The sequence below is a fragment of the Ochotona princeps genome, chromosome 17, assembly GCF_030435755.1.
Source record: "Ochotona princeps isolate mOchPri1 chromosome 17, mOchPri1.hap1, whole genome shotgun sequence".
Taxonomy (NCBI): Eukaryota; Metazoa; Chordata; class Mammalia; order Lagomorpha; family Ochotonidae; genus Ochotona; species Ochotona princeps.
Window position 1 is genome coordinate 50,339,056 of NC_080848.1, and position 11,909 is coordinate 50,350,964.

An 11,909-nucleotide genomic window follows, 5' to 3' on the forward strand; every position below is an offset into this window, starting at 1 on the left:
CCCAGAGCAGGAGCTCAGTATTCCACCGGCTGCCCCGAGCTGATGGGAAGAGAAACAACACAGGTTGAAGCGAGGCAGACATTGTGGTGCCTCCCTAATGTTCACCCCTTTAAGGTACAATTTGTAAAGAGCTTTCTTTCCTTTGAAAGTTTGTATATATTTTAAGTGCTGGGAGAAGCAGATGTCAAGAATCCGATGAAACACTTCTTTCAAAAAATCCTTACAGGGTCCAGTGCCATGGCATGTCGGTTAAGGTCCTCGCTTTGAACACGCCAGGATCCCATGTGGGCGCCAGTTCTAATCCCAGCAGCCCTGCTTCCCATCCGGCTCCCTGCTTGTGGCCTGGGAAGGCTGTCGAGGACGGCCCAAAGCCTTGGGACTCTGCACCCGTGTGGGAGACCTGGAAGAAGCTCCTGGCTTCTGGCTTTGAATTGGCTCAGCTCCAGCCATTATGGCCGCTTGGGGAGTGAACCATCGGACAGAAAATCTTCCTCTCTGTCTCTCCTCCTCTCTATATATCTACCTTTCCAATAAAAATAAATAAATCTTTTTTTAAGAATCTATACAACTTGCCAATGATCAATAAAAGATGAATGCAAAAAAAAAAATCAGGGAACCTCTCCCCATATGATTCTTCTACGTTTCTCTTGGCATGGCTGATCACTTTGGCATGCAGAAAAAAGACGCAAGCCCATGGTGTACTGACAAACACCCCCAATATAGTATCCTAACATTGCCAGGATGTACATGCAAGAAGATCTGTAGACACTGTATTCTAGCACCTGCCAGGAAAGTTCCCCACCAGTGTATTTGTCTGAACATCGCCACTGTAGGCCTGTCAACTCAGTTCTGATTGCTGGGTCCCTGGGGATTGGAGACGTGCCAAGAAATGACCTGAGCGAGTTTTTGTCTTTCTTTCTCACAGACTTGAGAAGCATCTTATGTGATTCTTTGACGTGCACACGTTAGTATCATCACAATCTTACATAAAGTGCTATCAGCCCCTCTTTTTCAATTGCACATATTTCTTTTATAGAAAATAGAAACCCCAGAGGCAATACTATAAGCGAAGCAATTACCAGAAAATAAATGTATATTTAATGTTGTTTTAATTATGTATAGGTTGTTTAAAAGGCATTTAATCAAGTGAGAAAAATGTTGACCTGACAAGTCAACTGAACATAAATGAGAAAAATGTGTGACAGGAAGTCTAATGGAAAACATTCAACCTACCAACTCCATTAACGGAGGATGAGTTAAAACAGCAACATGCCAAGTAATCAGAACTTTCAAAAGATCTCTTTATTTACTTACTCATTTACTTACTTGGAACGAAAGGGGGAAAAAGAAAGAAATGCAGAAAGAGAGAAGCAGAGCCGGAGAGAGACAGAGGAGAGAGCACATTTTTCCCCACTAGTTTACTCCTCAAATGCCTGCAAGAACTCGGGCTAGACCAGGACAGAGAACTCCATTCTTCCAGGTGGGTGGCAGGAAACCATGGACTCAGCCATCACCTGCTGCCTGCAAGGTGCATCAGCAGGGAGCTGGATCGGAAGCAGAGCTGAAGCTCACGAATGCTTGCATTCACCAGGCAGGGAAGAACCACTCATTAGCTCTGAATTTGGGCAAAGATGTGAGAGGACTTCGATTTGTCCAAACACATGAAGCTATCGGTGTGCTCTTCACTTTTCCTTGTGTTCATAATTTTATTATTCACTTATGCTTTATGATTTATTATGGACTGAACTGTGGTCTTCCTCCTACCCTCCAATACACATACTGAGTCCCCAGCCGACAGATCCTCTCAATGTAATGATAACAGAGTACTTCAAAATTTGGTCGATACTCTGATTTGGCTGCAGCTCCCACTGGTTGATGTGAGGGCCGAGTATGTGCTGGGCAGAACCAGGCTGGACTGCAACACCCATTGGTTCCAGTGGAAGTCGGGGCTGAAATCAGAACCAACCCAGCAATTACAACCACCAGCTCATCGTGGTGATGGACTGTGCCAGGCCCTGTACTTGCTAGTACATATAAGCATCTGGTCTGGGAACACCTCAAAGTTTCTTTGGGGATCTCCCTAATCGAACTTCCGGACTCAGAACCCTAACCAAGAAAAGACAGAAGAAAGAACAAGTCAATCAACCACCTAGGCTATATGTTGGCAGCGAAATACTGGACAAATGGAGACTCTATGATGGACTATGTCAATCAGTGGATTCTTCAACGACCTCATCGTGCTTAGAGTGGCGAGACTGGCAGCGATTCAGAACTGGTGAACTATTAAAACCACTTGAGCAAGTGTCTCAGAGCATGCCCCACATCCGGGACCTGGGGTGGGTGGGAAACTGGGTGGGGCTTCTCCCTCAATATCCCCCTTTACCTCAGATACATGAAGGAAACAATATGGAAATAATAGTCTTACCCACTTTCCTATAGCCCTTGAAACTTTTTACCCTAATTAACTATGTAAAGATTGTCAAAAATATAATAAAAAAAGAATTAAAAAAAAATACATACATTCCATAATATGCATTTCCCGGAACTTTTTGGAGACTTGTTCAGAAGAACATCAAAACTTTTTCACACCAGAATGAACTTCTCTTTTAATTTCAGTTTCTGCAAACCTTCTTAAAAGATGTATTTATTTATTTGAAAGGCAGATAGAGAGAGAGGTCTTCCAGCTGCTGTTTAACTCTCAAATGCCCACAGCAACCAGGAGCCGGGAACTCCATTTGGCCCTCACACGTGGGTGGCAGAGGTGCAAGCACTTGAGCCATTCTCCACTACGTTGGCTTCCAGGAAGGAACAGGAGCAGTCAGACAGGTCTATCTGATAAGACGTTCCCAATAAGGGTTCTGCAGGTAACCTCAAGCAAAATGAATCTCCTGTCCACCGTGCCCCCACGATGGCCAAGGGCTCAAGACCGGGACTCCCGGTAGCTGATGCTGCCTTTTTATTCAAAGGGCCACAAGCCATGCAGGTATTTGGATATCATTTGCCTTTGCATTTGACTAGAAGTTCGGGGCATGCTAGAATCTTTGGTCAACTTATGACATTAAACAAGAAAAACAAATAAACAAATAAAAAAAAAACAGGTGCTTGCACCCACATGGAAGACCCAGAAGAAATTCCTGGCTCCCAGCTTTGTAGCAGCATAGCTCTAGCCTTTGTGGCCACAGGGAGTGAAACAGTGGAAGAATTCATATTCTCTCTCTTTCTCTCTCTCTCTCTCTTCTCTCTCCTTCTCTGTGTTAACTTTACTTTCAAATAAATAAGCCTTAATTTTTTTAAATTTACAGCATACACACAAGAAAACTAAAAACAGTTGCATAGCATTCAAACGTATTGAATTACATTGCCACCTAGAACAGTTAAAATATCTATCATCTAGACAGATAGATAGATATCTTGTGACAACTACATACAAATTTCTCTAGCAAAATGAGTCTAATTGGAAAGGTTCTGATAAAAATTAAGACTTACTAGAACTTCTCTCATTCAAAAGAAAACCATCACCTTGGGAAGAAGAGCCTTAAGAGCTTCTCATGGTCAGGGGCATGTGAGAACTCTGGCCCTGTGAGACCACCAGCAGGTGTCTCTATCTGTCTAGCTTGTAGCATTTATAAATTACCCAGGGGTGGACACCATAAGTTTGGTGGCTTTATTTCATTTTGCTTTGATTAGGTAACAATATGAAATTTACTTTTAGTAACACTGTTTTTGTTCCCTTGAGGTTCGTGTTTGTGAGTTTAGCTTGCATACCCTACAATGTGCCCATCTAAACAGACAATTCAGTGTTACAACTGCACTTTGCAACCACCACAACACAATGTTCCCATGTCCCACCACAACACAATGTTCCCATGTCCCACCACAACACAACGTTCCCATGTCCCACCACAACACAATGTTCCCATGTCCCACCACAACACAACGTTCCCATGTCCACCCTTCCCAGCCCCCTGCCCTGCCCCTAGCAAACAAACTCCATATTCTCTTCAGTCCTTCCCACTGACCTCCAACCACCTTCCCACTGTTGGGCCGGTTTCTGAAATCCCCAGATAATCATCAAGCCTGAAGTCCGTGTTAAGGCAAAAAAGTGGTTTATTCAAACTAACCTAGGTCTCCCAGCCACCTCCCCGAGCTCAGCATGGCCGGGCGGGGGAGGGGCAGCCGCTGCAGGATCCGCAGGGCTAGCAAACAGCAAGCCCGCAAGCCAGAGAGAGAGCCCCAAGAGAAAAGAAAGACCCCGAGAGCCCAAGCTCCCCAGTTTTTATACATTTCAGGCTATTAATTATACAGTCATGATCTAGCAGGCTTCTATTGGTGGGTTTGAAACTAGCAACTTTCAAAAAGTATAGGGCGGTGGATCTTATCAAACACCAGGTACCTCCTTCCTGAGGAGTGGTCTGCCTACGTGACCTGCCAGGTGTGCTGCTGGGTGTCAGGCCTAGAATCCACACAGACCCCAGCCAAGCCATCAAGGCAGGATCACAAAGGGCAGAAAACTTCCAGGCTCTTCACCCACTACCCACATTTCCAGGAAATCAATGATCGACTTCCTGTCTTCATGGACTTAACTACTGTGGGCATTGTGAATGGAATCATACATCTTCTGTGACTTCTTTACTTCACACCATTCTTTTAAAGTTCACTCGTGTCAGTGGTCAGTGCTTTATCCCTTTTCATGACTGGTATTGTTACATCGTATCATGTTATCACATTGTATTGTGTTGTATTATTATACTGATGTTATTATATCATCCATACCTCGTTGTGTTTAGTCACATTTCATTGATGGACATTTTGGGTGGCTCCACCTTGGAAAGCTGTTACAATGTCACAATAACCTTTTACATGCAATTTTTTCCATGGATGGATATTTTCAGTTCTCTTGTGTACATACCAAGAAGTGGGACTGAGGGGTCTCATGGGAATTCCGCATTCAACCATGTGAGGAGCTACCAGACTCTTTTCTAACATGACTGTATCATGCCACATTAGCATCTACCTGATAGCAGAATTTGAGTATTCCAATTTTTCTAAATTCTCACCAACATTTTAATCTGTTTCACTACAGCCCCTCTAGTGGACAATGTTACACTGTGAGTCATTTCTTCTACAATGTATGCTGAACTGGACACTAGCTAATGCTTATTATTATAAACTAAAAGTGGAACGTATATTCATTTGAAGAAATGACCCCACAATATGACCCTAAAACAACCATACTGTGACCACATATCAATCAGTTTTTGTTCAGACCACAGGAAATTCAACCAAGGAGAACTCAAGAAAGTTTTGGGGGCCCAGAACGGTGGTCTAGTAGCTAAAGTCCTCACCTTGAATGTACCAGGAACCCATATGGGTGCTGGTTCTAATTCTGGCAGCCTTGCTTCCCATCCAGCTCCCTGCTTGTGGCCTGGGGAAGCAGGTGAGGATGGCCCAAAGCCTGGGGACCCTGCATCTGTGTGGAGACCTGGAAGAGGCTCCTGGCTCCTGGCTTCAGATCGGTGCAGCTCTGGCCAACTTGCGGCTACTTGGGGAGTAAATCATCAGATGGAAGATCTTCCTCTGTCTTTCCTCCTCTCTGTATATCTGACTTTCCATTAAAAAATACATTTTTTAAAAATATGCAGTCAGTTGACTGGGATGATACTCTGCTGGCTCTGTCATCAGACCAGAGAGGGTATACCTAAGAAGCCGTTGAACTTGACGGGACAATAAGATGCTGGACTCTATGTTTGGTATACGCTTGCAATGGGGAAATCTCAACTGAACTTGAGCTGTGGTTATGCAACAAGGTGGAGGAATCCACCATGGTGGGAGGGTTTGGGGAGGGGTGGGGAGAACCCAAGTATCTATGTAACTGTGTCACATAATACAATGTAATTACTGAAGTTAAATAATAAATAATTAAAAAAAAATATGCAGTCAGGAATAACAGAGAGAGAGAAAGAGAGAGAGAGAGAGAGACTGTCCTGAATACAACAGTGCTCTCCCAGAACCCTGTATGGAACCTTGATAGTGTCCTGGAACCCACAGGCTTACCAGGTTGTCTATACCCAGCCACAGCTCTATATCTGTTTTCAGATATATGGGAAGAAGTCTGAGACAATTCAATCAAGTCTTCACTGAGAAAAAAAAGTTCAGATCCCAGTTTATAAGATAGAGAATAAAGGCCCCCACCCCAATTTTCGTCAGCTTTTCATCGGTGTAACAAACTAAAGGGAGTAAGGTTTGCTGTGGCTTGCGGTACTGGAGATTACCGGCCCAAGGTCAGGCCCACGGGTTCATTCTCAGTGGCAGAGCACGGAACATCACACGGTGCAAGCATCCGCACACGGGAGAAGGATCTGATGGTGAATCAGGGAGCAGAGAAGGAGGCTGGGCCCAAACTTCACAACCACCCAGCAATCTAAGGACCTCCTCCTTGGCCCACCTCCTAAACACCACACTAGGGTTCATCTCCACCTTCCTGGTACCGTTCACACGGGACTATGGGAACCAAGACTTCAAGACAGGGGTTTTGGGGGGATATTCAACACCCAAACCATAACAGCATGGTTTGACCTCTCAATTCATCTGCCTTTCTGGGAGATATTGCTGAGCGACTTGCTCAAAAAACCTTCCAGGGACAAGTGGCTTAGTACTGTAAATATGTAAAGAGACCTGATTCTGAGCAAGAATTTCTAAAATCGCACTTGTTAAGCAAAGTGCATGCTGCCAGTTTCCACGTTCTGGCTTGGAGGCGCTGCCTCATATTAGAGATGAGAAGGGACCTCGGGTTAAAACTCTGTCAGCTTGCACGAATGCATTCTTTGCCTGATTCGTGGCCACCAGCTTCTTCCAGGATGGGGCTTTTGTGTTGTGTAGTCCCTGGCTCCATGCTGCTCCTTTGCATAACTCTGTGGGCGACCCAAAGCTCTTCAGAACTTTCTAGAACAGACTACTGCTGCTGATGAGCTCTATTTTATTTCTGTTCTTCTAAAGTCATGTAATGAATAGGCTACATTTTGGAAAATAGGAGAAAAAAAAAACCCAACTCCTCAACACTGTGGCATCTGGTTATTCTCAGTCCTTTCCTCTCTGTGTGTTCCTCAATGTTCAGGCACTTTGTGCTAATGAGCAGTGACAGATGAGTCACCAGCCTTGCTGGCTCTCCAGGGGAAAGAAAACACTCGCTTCTTTGGCTGATCTCAGGGACCTTCAAGGCCACTGCATGCTCCTGGAAGCTTCCATCAGAGGGTGGAAAGTTCAGTCTGAAAAATGGAACGTAGACAGAATCCCATTGTGGGCAAGTGTCCAGCCATCCCCAGCAGCAGGCACCAGGGACAGATGGGGCTTCCCACTGCTCAGTGCTAATGGGGTCTTCAGGCGTTCTCATCATCAAGGTGAAGCGCATGTCACAGACCCAGCTAGTGCAAAGTTGGCAGGGCCATCTGCCCAGCAGACGGTCAGGGGTCGGAGTAAAGGAGGACCAAGCGTAGCATCGGTGGCTGGCATACAAAGCAGAAGTCGCTGGCAAAGAACAAAGATGACGCATTTGGTGGGCCAAAGGAGGAAAATTGGGGGTGGTGGGAGGTTGAAGGGTACATGAAGCCTCTAACCCGATTCCTCTAGAATCTTAACCTGGGTAGAATTCCCTGTGTTCTCAAGAGCCCTCTGTTGACAAACATGTGGCTCTTTTTCTGGCGGGTACAGGCGCTCAGAAGGGGACCACCATATATATATGGAAAGTACAGGAGGGCCAAGATCCCAGCTCTGGTGGGGGCGTGGGGAGTGCAGGGAAACCTCTGCAGTTGAAACCCCAGCCCCAGTCCTGGCGGGGGAGAGACCAGAATCCTGTGTCTTACAAAAGTGGGGACTGAGCTCAGAGATGCTGGGAATAACTTTAAAAGGAGAAAGTTTTGTCTGGTCCATCTGTATCTCCTCTCGGAGGATCTGGCTTCCCCCCACACCTCCCGAGTGCTGGCTCCTGACCCCCACTTCCTACCAGTGTGGCCTTAAATGGGCGGCAAGGGATGGCTCCAGTCCTTGCATTCTGGCCACCCACACAAAGAGACCTAACTTGACTTCCCAGTTCCTGCCTGCAGCCCAGCCTGGCCCAGCCTTGGTGGTTGTGGTCTCTGAGGTATGAATCTGTCTCCCCTCACTCTGCATCTCTCTGCCTCTTACAAATAAATAAACATTGAAGATAAAAAGAGAGATTGGCCCGTCACAGAAAGGTGCCTTGATTACCATCACGTGCTGTGTATGACATGCCATTTACTGTTTTCCTCTGAGTCTTAATCTTAAAAAAAGAACTTATTACACTACTACAGAATGTGCCACAATTTACACATTTAACTTCATTTACATGAGACACTGTTCATATTTTTTTTTACATTATGTTAAAATATATTCTCAGGACTAGCACCATGGCATAGTAGGTTAAGCCTCCACCGGAGATGCCAGCATTCCCTAAGGACGCCAGTTCGTGTCCCAGCTGATGCACTCAGAACCAGCTCCCTGCTTGTGGCGTGGGAAAGCAGAGGAGGAGGGCTCAAGACCTGGAGTCCCTGCACCCATGTGCAAAAACCCGTAAGAAGCTCCTGGTTCCTGGCTTTGGACTGACCCAGCACTGGCTGCTCTGGCCATCAGAGGAGTAAAACAGCAGATGGAAGACATCTCTCCCTTTCTTTTCAAAGAATCTGCCTTTCAAATAATGAATAAATAAATAAATACCTTTTTTTTCTTACCTGGGATATCTGGATATTCTGAGCCAAAAAAAAAAAAAAATATGGTGTGGTTAAAAACATTTCTGTTGAGCAAAGATAGCGGTTATTACATTTGTACTCTTCTGTTTTCCACTGCCTTACCTAGCACGCCTGAGAGGCGCGTTTGGGAAAGCTCAGGTGTAGTTCAGCTTCTACTCTGGAGGTTCAAGTTCATGTTCGGGTGGCTCCATATCCTGGTGTCTGGTGCAAGCTCATCAGGACAGCTGTGGAGGAATGATCACATGGTGAGTCAGGAAGCAGTGATCCCAGGCTTGAACCTGAACCTGAATTCCACAGAACCAGTCTTTGAGGACACCCCACCCCACCCCCCCGCACCCAGGGACCTAAACTCACCAGAACCGCCTCTCTGGCATCTTCATTAGATCAAGTCTTCACCTTTAATTCATCACCCATTAATGTTAGGACCCGAGCCTTTCTCTGTGTTAAGTTTCTGAGTCTAGCTCTGCTCACCAGGAACCGTCTTTCCTAACACGGTGGCAACACTTCCTACCAGCTAGTTCTTACTGATTGCCAGGAACAGCTCCAGGTCTCATGCTCTGGCCCAATTCTCTTAACACAACCAAGAACCAAGTGATACAATGACCTCTTCCTTCACTGATGAGAATACCGAGGCACATCGAGACGGCTGAGTTACGACGCTACGTCATCATATGAAACGATGACACGCCAGGGACGTCTGTGCTGAGAGTCCCTGAGCAATAGTCAGCATGAAAAGCTTGTTCGGTTTTTGCCAGAGGGATCCTTATAGGCAGTTATCTGTGTCCCTCCCTATGTTGCGTAACTATCACTCCTGCTCTGGCAGACTTTGGAAGCTCACTGTATCTGTGTCTTGAACTTGGATTTAATAGATGACTACTTGTACTAACGGATTATGAAGCTACTCCTTAGATCAATGCCAAAAGCTTCACTTTGCAAATCGGTTTTTAAAATTCTATTTTAAGGGCCCAGTGAGGTAGCCTAGTGACTCAAGTCCTTGCCTTGCACATGCCGGGATCCCATATGGGTGCTGATTTGTGTCCTGGTGGCCCTGCTTCCCATCCAGCTCCCTGCTTGTGGTCTGGGAAAGCAGTTGAGGACGGCCCAAAGCCTTGGGATCCTGCACCCGTGTGGGAGATCTGGAAGAAGCTCCTGGCTCGTGGCTTTGGATCACCTCAGCTCCAGCTGTTGTGGCCACTTGGGGAGTGAATCAATGGATGGATTGCCTCTCCTCCTCTCTTTGTCTCCTCCTCTTTGTCTCTCCTCCTCTCTGTATATCTGCCTTTCCCTCATATGTATAGTTTTCCAACACTTTGTTGTCAAAACAAATTTCTGCTTTCATTTCATTTTCCAAATTCTGAAGCACCTCTGTATGTAGCTGAGGTAGATTTGGCATTAATGATAAGAGCTACTCTGCTGGATTTTTTTTTTTACACTTAACATTATTTGGCCTGACTTTTGGTCAGATTGGATTAGGCTGGTTCACAATGACGTAACGCTGTCTCTGAAGAGTGGACGAGACAAAAGTGCAGTTCTGTTCTCTTATTCACTTCTGCCTGAGCTTATCCTTACTGCAACAAAATCATCGGGGGATACAGACCTTACAAAGACAAATGCTTTAGTTTAGCTCATGATTTTGGAGGTTCAAATTCAAGATCAAGGAGTCCCACTGGCTTGGATGTATGACCATGCGGGGAGTCAGGAAGCAGAGAGGCTGGGTCACCACAGACCTGTTATCTCCCAGGGGCACACTGCCAGGGACCTAAGGATCTCCCTTCCTAGGCCCTACCTTCCACTCCCAAACATCAGAATCAACAACATCCCCACCCTCTAAGTTGTTTTAGTTTATGACTTTGGGGTTTAACCATCTGCATGAAGTCAGGAGCCACACTGTTATCTTCAAAGCATTACAGCACAAGTCAAGCCTATATGTCCATTTTGTTAGGGTGACTTCCGTTAAAACTGGGTGATTAATTCCGAATGTGTGGACTCCACACTCGTCAGCTCCAGATTGTTTCAGTATGCTGAGAGCAAGCGGCATGTTCCTCAGCCAGTACCGCCGCCTCTTCCCTTCCGGCAACTCCCACGCAGCAACCTCAGTCTGCTGGCCAAATGGCCCAAAGTGGGCTCCCGGGGAGCTGGCATGCTTACAGTGAGCATCGCTGCAACTGCGTTTCTCGCTTCTCTCTCCAGATTCCTACACTTTGAAGCCTCAAGCACTCAGTCATGGTGGGAAATGGCTTTTCAAAGAAAATCCCTTGGAGAAATATGTCTATATCCAGACACATTTGCATGGAGGTGGCGTCTGGGAGTGGGTGTGGGTTGGTCATTAAAATTCTAAAGTGTCCGAAAGCATTTTATGTCCTCATAGTGGAAGTGTACTTGGTTGGAGAAGCATCAGGACTTACCTACCTTTTTGTTTTGCCCCCACTGGAAAGTCAAACTTACACAGAAAAGGAGAGAGAGAAAAATCTGTCCGCTGGTTCACTCCCTAAGTGGCCACAATGGCCGGAGGTGAGCTGATCCCAAGCCAGGAGCCAGAAGCCTCTTCTGGGTCTCCCAAGGCGGGTACAGGGTCCCAAGGCTTTGGGCTGTTCTGGACTGCTTTCCCAGGCCACAGGCACAGAGCTGGATGGGAAGTGGAGCTGTCAGGATATGAACCAGCGCCCATATGGCATCCCGGCACATGCAAGGCGAGGACTTTAGCTACTAGGCTACTGCGCCGGGCCGGACCGTGCCACAAGTCTTAAGCTAAAGTCCTCGCCTTGACCGCCCCAGGATCCCATATGGGCGCCGGTTCTAATCCTGGCAGCTCCACTTCCCATCCAGCTCCCTGCTTGTGGCCTGGGAAAGCAGTTGAGGACGGCTCAAAGCTTTGGGACACTGCACCCGTGTGGGAGACCCGCAAGAGGTTCCAGGTTCCCGGCTTCAGATTGGCACAGCACCGACCGTTGCGGCTCACTTGGGGAGTGAATCATCGGACGGAAGATCTTCCTCTCTGTCTCTCCTCCTCTCTGTATGTCTGACTTTGTAATAAAATAAATAATAAATAAATCTTAAAAAAAAAAAAGAAAGAAATAACTTCAGAACTCTGGGCGGGTATGTGTTCCCTGTCACCTGTAGGCATTGTAGGAAGTCTCTTCCCAGCCC